This window comes from Chlorocebus sabaeus, chromosome 12, assembly GCF_047675955.1.
Source record: "Chlorocebus sabaeus isolate Y175 chromosome 12, mChlSab1.0.hap1, whole genome shotgun sequence".
In the NCBI taxonomy this organism is placed as follows: Eukaryota; Metazoa; Chordata; class Mammalia; order Primates; family Cercopithecidae; genus Chlorocebus; species Chlorocebus sabaeus.
This window is the reverse complement of record NC_132915.1, coordinates 49,971,811-49,981,787: the sequence shown is the minus strand read 5'-3', so window position 1 is coordinate 49,981,787 and position 9,977 is coordinate 49,971,811. Positions and strand designations below refer to the sequence as shown.

General features: G+C 41.8%; 1 protein-coding gene across 1 annotated transcript in view; it reads right to left on the bottom strand.

The window, feature by feature from the left end:
* The window catches only part of FOCAD (focadhesin), a 322,164-nt gene extending 321,539 nt beyond the window's left edge, over positions 1-625 (bottom strand). The window contains exon 1 of the mRNA XM_073021655.1: positions 559-625. The gene's annotated coding sequence lies outside the window, so the exon portion shown is untranslated. The remainder of the gene's footprint in view (positions 1-558) is intronic.
* Positions 626-9,977: the final 9,352 nt, after the last annotated feature.

The following is a 9,977-nucleotide window of genomic DNA, read 5'->3' as shown; positions in this document are numbered from 1 at the left end:
AACTAGGAGGCTGAAAACAGGCCCTGCTCACCCATAAGCCTTTGCATTATAAGTGGACATGATCTGAGTGAGTCACCGGGAATGAGAAGGAGAGTCACCCAGGCCAGGCAGGACGCGGCCAGAACCTCCTGCTCTGTCCCCAACTAGGGAACCGGTCGAAGGAGAGTGGGACGACTGCAACCTGCTGCAGCAGGTCTGCCAGAAGCGCGCCGACCGGCTTTCGAGTCGGGATCCCACTGAGTCCCACTGCAGCCACCACAGCCATCCCTGCCCAGGTATCTCGTAGCTCCGTAACCTCATAAGGCCTAGTCCTCCAGAAGCTGAGAGCCCCGTCAGGACCGGACGAGGGCAAAAAGCAGGTCCTGCCCCCCTCCCGGCTGCCCCTCGCCGCGACGCGGCCTTGCCGCCACATGCTCCACTGCCCCGTCTCCCAGCTCAGCCCCAGCCCCACAGGGCCTCAGCCGCCCTCCATGCAAGCCGACCGGGCCGCAGGCGGCGCGACCCAGCGGTTCCTGAGCAGGGGGCAGCGGTGGCAGCCCGCCGCCCCGCACGGCTTACCTCCCTTCTGCCACAAGCTCAGCCCAGCGCCGGCTGCCTGACGTGGCCCGCCCCGCCGCCTCGAACACCCGGGGGCGGGGACTGCAGAAGAGAGCCAATGGGCTGCACATCGCGAGACCCTGTTCCGCCTCCTCTGCCTGCGGCCCGCCCTCCCCGACTCGCGCGCACGCGCGTCTAAGGCCCGGGCCGCGCACTGCGGTTGGAAGGCGGCGTGGGCGGCGGACCCGAGCTCCGCAGCTGAGCTGCTGCGGGGAGGGCTGCGCGCGGGGGCTGGCTGAGGAGCAGCACCGCAGTGAGGAGTTAGCCCAAGGAAAAGCATACTAAAGGAAACTGCCTAGAGATGCCACTGCAGCGTGCCCGGGTAGTCCTGTTGGCAGCCTGCCCCTATGCAGCTTTTGGCGATGCAAAACGGCTTCTTGGTATTTGGAGATTTTGTTTCCCGGGGGAAATAAATAATACTGATAACATTAAGGATTCAGAAAATTTAAAGCAGACAGCCGACTTGCCGCGAAGACACTTCGTTCTTCGCCTAGTACCTAGGGCTTGGTGTCTTTACTTCACTTGGCCAACACAGAACACTGCAGCTCTCCACGCCACTGTGGTATATCCACTTTTTAGATAGTCCTGAGGGCGTTCTAGGCCAAGTGTTTCTGTTGATGTAATCTAGGGGGAACTGGCGCGAGTAATTATTGCTTGTTATTGCTGTTACGATTTTGCCCAATATTTACTGAATGATAAACATGTATTTTCTCCTGGGGCGGGGTGGGAGCTCCCACGTGGGAAGGCTGTGACAGACAGACAGCAGCCACGATGAAACACGCTGAAAAGAGCCAGCATAAAAAATGAGGAGAGACTGGTATAACGGAGAGGAATTCCGGTTGTGGATAACAGAATGGAAATTATACGCAAGATGAAAGAGTTAAGGCAAATTACTCTAAAAATATCTGACTTAGTTGTTTCTAAACCCTGGGGCACCCTTAGGGGGAAAAAAAGTGCCTGGGTCTCGTCACTTGGTTGAAAAAGCTCTGCTGCGGGACCTTGACATTGATATTTTTCTAAGTTTCCAAAGTTATTTTAATGTGTAGACAAGAAGTTCTGTCTCTCATTTGTAGGAAGTGTTTGGTTCCCCATCACCTCAGATAAGTAATTATGTATCACAGACCGTTATCAATGTTCCCAATAACAGACTATGCATTCACTCTCTAAGAATTTATCTAAATTAATTTTGGGGCCAGGTGGGCTGGCTCACGCCTGTAATCCCAGCACTTTGGGAGGCCAAGGCGGGCTGAGTTCGAGACCAGCCTGAGCCACATGGTGAAACCCCACCTCTATTTAAAAAAAACATACAAAAATGAGCCCGGCGTGGGGTTGCGCGCCAGCAGTCACAGCTGCTCTACTCAGGAGGCTGAGGCAGGAGAATCGCCTGAACCCGGGAGGCGGAGGTTGCAGTGAGCTGAGGTGGCGCCACTGCACTCCAGCCTCTGATGGAGTGAGACTCCGTCTCAATCAATCATTCAATCACTCAATCAATATTGAACCTACTTAAAGGTATTCAACCTCTGTTTTCCTTTGCGTGAAAGGAGTTTTATAAGGCTTATAATTCCTTTTTTATGAACATTGATGATATTCTCTTTCAGTCTTCCAAATGCACCAGTATTTCTTTTAGGACTATTTTAATATTTTTTCTTCTATTCCTATATTTCTTGAGGCTCATTAGTCAAAATGATAATTAAACACATAACTATGTAAACAGCGCTGTTCTAAGTATATAAATTTATTTAATCCACAGAACAACTTTATGAGGCAGTTACAGTTATTACCCACATTTTATAAATAAGGAACTTGAGGTACAGCAGGTGAAGCACCTTGACCAAGGTCATGCACCTAGCTAATGGCCAGGCCAAAACTTGAATCCAAGCACCCTGGTTCTCAATGAATAAACGTACTGCCTCTGTTGTAGAAAGCCTGGTTTTAGGAACACACAGGGAAATGCCCATTTAAAGAATGATATTGAGTCTACTTTTGACACTGTCTTAGCATGTTCAGGCTGCTATAACAAAATATCTTAGACTGGGTAATTTATAAACAATAAAAATTTATTGTTCACAGTTCTGCAAGCTGGGAAGTCCAAGCAAGGTGCCAGCAGATTTGGTGTCTGGTGAGGTTCCATTCCTCGTGGATGGTGCCTTCTGTGTATCATCACAGGGTGGAAGAGGCAAATAGATTACCTGAAGCCTCTTTTATAAGGGCACTACATAAGTCGTCATAACCAAATCACCTCCCAAAGGCCCCACCTCTTATCCTGTTGCATTGGAGATTAGGCTTCAACATATTAATTTTGGGGGACACAAACATTTAGACCATAGCAGACACCTATCCTAGATTCAGATTTTGAACAGGATTGAGGGACTTGACTATTAAACTTGGAGCCTAGAACCAACTTGATGGCTTTTACTGCAGATCTAGGGTTAAGCTGAAAGTCCATGGGCTCACCCCCTCCTCCTGGGGTATACTCCTTCCATACAGGAACTGCAATTCAGCAGGAATCATTTCACCTTTTATTTAATCTAATGCTATACCAGGCCCTGTGGTAGGCACAGGAGATACCAAGTTGAAAGACATATTTTAGAGCCTTATGGAGCCAGCTCATTCTGGAGACCAAGTCAACAGCCACCAGATTGATTTTGACAAGACTACAGAGATAGACTTTTAGAACGAGAAAGGATCTCAGAAGTTACCAGTCCATTACAAAGTTTTCTCTGACAAATTCTGAAATTAAAAAATATGGACAATGTATTAAGTTTTCACAAAAATTAAGAACCCTGGTTCCCTGACTCCTACTCCTATCCTCTTTCTACTGCATACCTACTGAATAGCCTGCTTTACACACTGGGATATAAATTTTTAAAAATTTAAATTTTTTTTGAGACAGAGTCTTGCTCTGTTGCCAGGCTGGACTGCAATGATGCAATCTCGGCTCGCAACCTCCACCTCCCGGGTTCAAGCGATTCTCCTGCCTCAGCCTCCCAAGGAGCTGGGCCTACAGGCTTGCACCACCATGCCCCGCTAATTGTTGTATTTTTAGTAGAGACGGGGTTACACCACGTGGGCCAGGATGGTCTTTATCTCTTGACCTCATGATCAGCTCACCTCAGCCTCCGAAAGTGCTGGGATTACAAGAGTGAGCCACTGCACTCAGCCAATAATAACAAATTTTAAAAGAAATTAAGGTGAAGGCTGGACAAAAAACATTAGAACAGATTCTAATAGTCCATCTATGTTGTTAGCCAGGAGGAAAAGGATTCTGCCTGCCTAATTAATCATATAACTAAATAGCTTACTTTCCTTCTGAACTGAAAGCAAAGAATGGAGCCTGAAGGAATGTAGCTACAATTTATAGTTTAATTTTGATTGAGGTATAACCTAGGAAAGATCAGTTTAACTTAGTTGGGCAAACCTACATCTGATGCAGATGTTTGTAGCTCTACACAGCTGGTTCACTGACTTTCAGCCTGAGGAATATTTCTGAGAAACAGCAGAGAGAGGGTGGTCCTTCATAGGGGTTATAAGAGAATCACCTTCATTCATGTAACCTGTGGAGGGTGCGCTGGACTCAATTCCAGAAGGCCCAGCTCTGATGCAAATTTCAATTGAAGGATTAAAACACCTTTCAAATCTATATATTCTGGAATTGTGCATGCAAAACTCTGCCTTTTAAATATTTAAGACAAACTACCGTCTTTAAGAGGTAGGCAGGCAGATAGTATTTCAGTTCAACTCCTTGTATTATTTCCACTGAAGTAGTTAAGCAGTTCTCTATTGTATAAGACCCTTTAGATAAGTACACGTTTTGAAGTCAGTGTAGAAGGGCCTATTGACTTTAACAACAACAAAAAAAAAGAGAGTAAGAAAAATGTGCCCACTCCCAAGTCATTAACAGAGCTGAAAAGAATATGCTAACAAAAAAAAGACACTGTAGTCTGAATCCTGTACTGTAAGGAAGGTCATGTCACCCACAGCATCAGGAGAGAGACACAAAGCCTTGAACTCAGGCCCAAGCATGCTGGGCTGGCTCAACACGCCCACGCATTCATCACCAGGCACGAAGACTGGGAGGAGAAATTCAGTACTAAATCACAGAGCTCTAGTGTCAGCACATCACAGAAAGCAATCTTATTAGATTTAATTAGATGTATGTGGCTCCAATGGCTCCCCCATTTCTTTCTAAGTAAAAGCCAAAGTCCTTACAAAAGCCAGCAAGGCCATACGTGATCTCCTTCCCCTGCACCACATACCTCCATCCCCAACACACACACACACACACACACACACACACACACACACACACACATACACGCACGCAGAGTGTCTGTTGCCCCTTTGACCTTGTCTTCTACACACCTCCCCAACTTACTCACCCTGCCTCCTGGCTGCTGCAAGATCTTGGCATTTCTCCCCAGATATCTTTGTGACTCATTCCATCAGATCATTCAAGTCTTTGCTGAGATGTTACCTTCTGGATAAGGCCTTCTCTATCAGTCAGGATCCCAGCAAGAAACAGATGGTACAATCAAATTAGGAAAAATTGAAGAGTTTAATAAAAACCTATAAACAGAGGTATGAGCAGGGATTAAAAAGATCACAAGGGAGACTCAGTAACATTGGGTGCCCCAAATCACCCCTGAGCTGAAAGCAGAAAGGAGAGAGAGTAGTTACAAAACACAAAGAAGACGTGTTTGGGGCATTTGGTCAAGTAACACAGCCAGTCCACAGTGACACTACAGGGAGGGGGTTCAGGGAATTAATATCGTCACTTTCCTCATTCTCCTCTCTCTTAATCTCCTGAAGCAAGGGGAGCCTGTGCTGCAGTTCATATAATTCAGCCCCCTGCAGCACTGTGAAGGGGCAAAAAGAGAATATCTGACACACTTACCTTGGTCACCTATAACAATTAGAGATTGCTGTGTAACAAACCACCCCAGAACTTAGTGGCTTACAATCACAAACATTTATTCATTCTCAGGATCCTGTGGTTTCCTAGGAAATTCATATTTAGGCTGGTTTTGCTGGTCCCTCCTGGATCTCTTTACATATCTGCAGTCAGCTTAAAGCTTGGCTGGTCTAGGATGACCTCATTCACATGCTTGGTAGTTTGCTCAAGGTCAGCTCAGACAGTAAGAATGATGTAGCCATGTACCCCTACTAACTACAACCAATCACTTTTCTTAATAACAAGACAATATCAGATCCTTACTAATATTGACATACTATGTAATCCCCATGCTAAAAGTAATCCAAATTTTTATTTGACTCAGCAATGTTCCCCGCCCCAAGGGATAAAATATGATTGATCTAAGCTAGCAATTTCTTTCTGAAATGGACCAGACAGTAAATTTGCCTCAAGTCTCTTTTTGTTCTTCCTGATATAATGTTTTTAATTCTTGGGGGTGCTGAGAGGATTCGATAAAGCAAAGGATATGTAAAAACTTCAGTATATCTACATATACACACACACATACATACATTTTTTTATCCATTCATCTTTTGACAAACACAGGTTGTTTCCGTATTTTGACTACTATGAATAATGCTGCAGTGAACAAGAGTGCAGATATCTCTTTGAGATGCCCGGTTCATTTCCTTTGGATCTATACTCAAAAGTGGGATTGCAGTATCAGACATAGTTCTATTTTTAGTATTTTGAGAAACCTCCACACTGTTTTCCATCAGGGCTCTGCCAACTTGCATTTCCACCAACAGTATGTAAGCATTCCCTTTTCTCCACATCCTTAATACTTGTTACCTTTTCTAACAGGTTTGAGGTTATATCTTATTGTAGTTTTAAATTTCTCTGATGATTAGTGATGTTGAGCATTTTTTTTCCTGTACCTATTGGCCATTTGTGTGTCTTCTTTGGAGAAATGTCTATCAGATCCTTAGTCCATTTTTTAATAAGGTTACTTGTTTTTTTTGTTTTTTTTTTTTTTTTTTTTGCTATTAAACTGAGTTCCTTGTATTTTTTTATATTAACCCTTTATCAGATAAATAGTTGGCAAATATTTCCCTCATTCTGTAAGTTGTCTCTTAACTGCGTTGTTTCCTTTGCTGTGCAAAAGCTTTTTGGTTTGATGCAATCCCACCTGTCTATTTTTGCTTTCATTGCCTGTGCTTTTGGGGTCATATTAAAAAAAAAATCATTGCTCAGAACAAGGTCAAGAAGCTTTCTTCCTCTTTTCTTCTAGTAATTTTACAGCTTTAGATCTTATGTTCGAATAAGATCTTATGGAATATTTCATCCATTTTAGTTGACTTTAGCACATAGGGTGAGATAAGGGTCCAATTTCATTCTTCTACATGTGAATATCCAGTTTTCCTTGTGTGTTATTGTTTAAGATCAGTTGACCATAGATATGTAGATTTATTTGTGGGCTCTCTGTTCTATTCCATTGGCCTATCTGTATATTTTTATGCCAGTACCATACTGTTTTCGTTACTGTAGCATTGTAATGTACTTTGAAATCAAGAAGTATGATACCACCAGCTTTGTTGTTCAAGATTGCTTTGGCTATTCAGGGCCTTTTGTGGTTTGATATAAATTCTACGTTGCTTTTTCTATTTCTTAAATAATATTATCGAAATTTTATAAGGATTGTATTGAATCTGTAGGTCATTTTGGGTGGTAGGAACATTGTAATGGTATTCTTCCAGTCCATGAACAGAGGATGTCTTTCCATTTATTTGTGTCTTCTTTAATAAATGGATTTTGATGTTTGAAAATTTCCTTTCCACTTGCATCGAAATCCAAAAATGCTATTGGAACTGTAGTTTGATCTTGGAAAATATATCTCCTGCAAATGTTTGTGGGAATGGAGCTCTTGCTTCTTTTTAAAACTTTGACAGCATAGGAACTATATTAAGCAGGTTGACATTACTTGTGATTGAAACAGCATTAGTTTTTGTTAAAATGACTTTACCATAATGTGAGTTTTGGATGTAAGCACTGTTTGCCTTGTAATTTTATATTGAGAAACATGATGAAGTCTGCAGCAAAAGCTAATTTTTGAAGCCACTCATGTTCAATAACAGTAATTGAGGGAGGTTCTTCTCATTCCAGAAGTCTCAGGCCTGAGTTTTAAAAATTGCAACAAAACTTTACCGCTGCTAAGCCATCAAACTGCTGTGTGATAGGGCAAATCAGGATATTCAGTTTCTATTTTTGACAAAAGTTTACAGAATTGATCATTAAGTCCAGCCGAGTAAATGAAGTTCACCATTGGAGCTGCTGGGTCGGAAACACACAATAGATTCAAACACTTTCTGCAAATTACCTGCTGAGGAACAGCGTAATAAGTAACAACGGGCTTTAAGCATCTCACATTTTCAAAAGTTTTATTAATTTGTCCAACTAAGCCTTTTCTACTCCATACATATTTTTATCACCATCAGTTATAAGGAATCTTAGCAGATTCTACTTCAGGTTTTATTAATGTTTTCCCAACTTCTTTGAAAATATACTTGCCCATAGTTGTTCTACGCAGATGATTCATAGGGGCTAATTCTTCAGTCACTTTAAACTCAGCATTGACTCCTTGAATAAACAGCTGAGCACTATTGGTAATACCTGTCAACTCATCAAGAGCCAAGGAAAACCACTCAAAATCATCTACCTTGTTTTGTAATTAACTATTGATATTGCTCCCAGTGTCTTCAACTCTTCAAACAACAGGTCTCACTGAAAGGTTAAAATAGTCTGAAACAAGTTTATTTTCTTGGGAAACAATTTTTTCAGCTGCTGTGATCAAATATGATTTAATTAACTCATCATCGGTAAACAGCTTTCTTTGCTTGGCCAACAAAGAAGCCACTCAGAAAATTACTTTGGTTTCAACTCTTTTATTTGTTATTTTTGTGAAGAAATTCTGCTGTGATGACATATTCCATTGTAAATTTTCACATTTTCTCACCATTGTTGTCCTGTGAGTTGAGAATACTGTGATGAATCTGGCAATGTTGATATATATTATCTTTTAGCACAGGTATAGTATCACTGCACAATAGACACATACTTTGTCACCTAATTTGATAATAAAATAATCCACATTCCACTGTGCCTTAAAAGCATGACATAAAAAGTTCACTTTTATCTTCTTTTCTTGTTTTGACATGATGGTATATATTTTTATGTAAAAACTATTCTTAGCCTGAAAGTGTTATAAAATTAGGTGATCACCCAGATTTAGCCCACAGACTATAGTTTGCCTGCCCCTAACCTAAGCCAACCATGGCTCTCTTCTTCCCCTTTGCCAGACACTTTCCCAGACTTCCTTACAGCAAGTCATGGCCATGTGATTCAGGGCTGGCCTATGAGACTTAGAGAACTAAATTTATAGAAGAAAAACTTTTTAACCAGAAGAAGAGGGTCTTACAAGGAAGAAGTCAATTGCCTTTGATTGTGGCTCTTGCATTTTTGGAGAATGTGCACCAGAGAAGTAATTGGTTCTCTTGCTGTTTCCATAGGCTGCTTCCATAGGTATGGTTCTGCCCCAACACTACCCCATCTCACCCCGGATTCTGACACAACCTCTTACCCCAGGAACTTATTAAGTAGGTATTGGGGGGAAATTTTGAAGGAATCTGTTCAATCAGGCTTCTTAAATTTCAGTCCTTATAACCATGGGGCAGATGAAAAGCACAGTTATCATTTATTCAACAAATATTACTAAGTAAATAGTATCAGTCCAATGTCATGCTAAACACTGATTATACAGAGCAAAGTCAAATAAAATCATCATCGTCCCCCAGACTTTCAAAGAACACATGGCCCACTTTCTCCAACTTAATAGGCAAAGCTGACCAGTATCTTTTGATGGAACTTCATGAGAGTTGTTCAAAGTGGCACCATAGTCTGGACTTCAAAGATGTGCTCTCAGCAGGGGTTGTTAGGGGTCTTGAAAAATTTCCTTCCCCTAACATTCTCTGTCAAGAATTAGGCCTTTGGAACATTTTCATAATATCCAGGCCTAATTGTCCAGCGGTGTGCTGACAAATGTTTAATTACCAGCTCTGGTGGAAAGAGATAGGGGTGAGGCTGACGTGTAGTGTTTGCCAACTTCCATGGTATAAATACAGTATTCCCACATGATCAATTTCCACCTGGAGTTGGGAAGAGGTGTACACTTATACATAATTGTATAATATTTCCACCATAGCGACAATAGCATAAATAGCCTCAATAGCATAAATAATAATAAAATGTAGAAAAATAATTCAGATGTAATAAACTTAGAACACCTAATATATTTATTTCTAATATAAGATATTTAATTGTAAGTTGATATAATTTGCTTTTTAATAAGGGCTGTGTTTAACAAGTAGTTTGCAAAGTTCCTGAAATTTAGCAATTGGCTCTTGTGACAAAC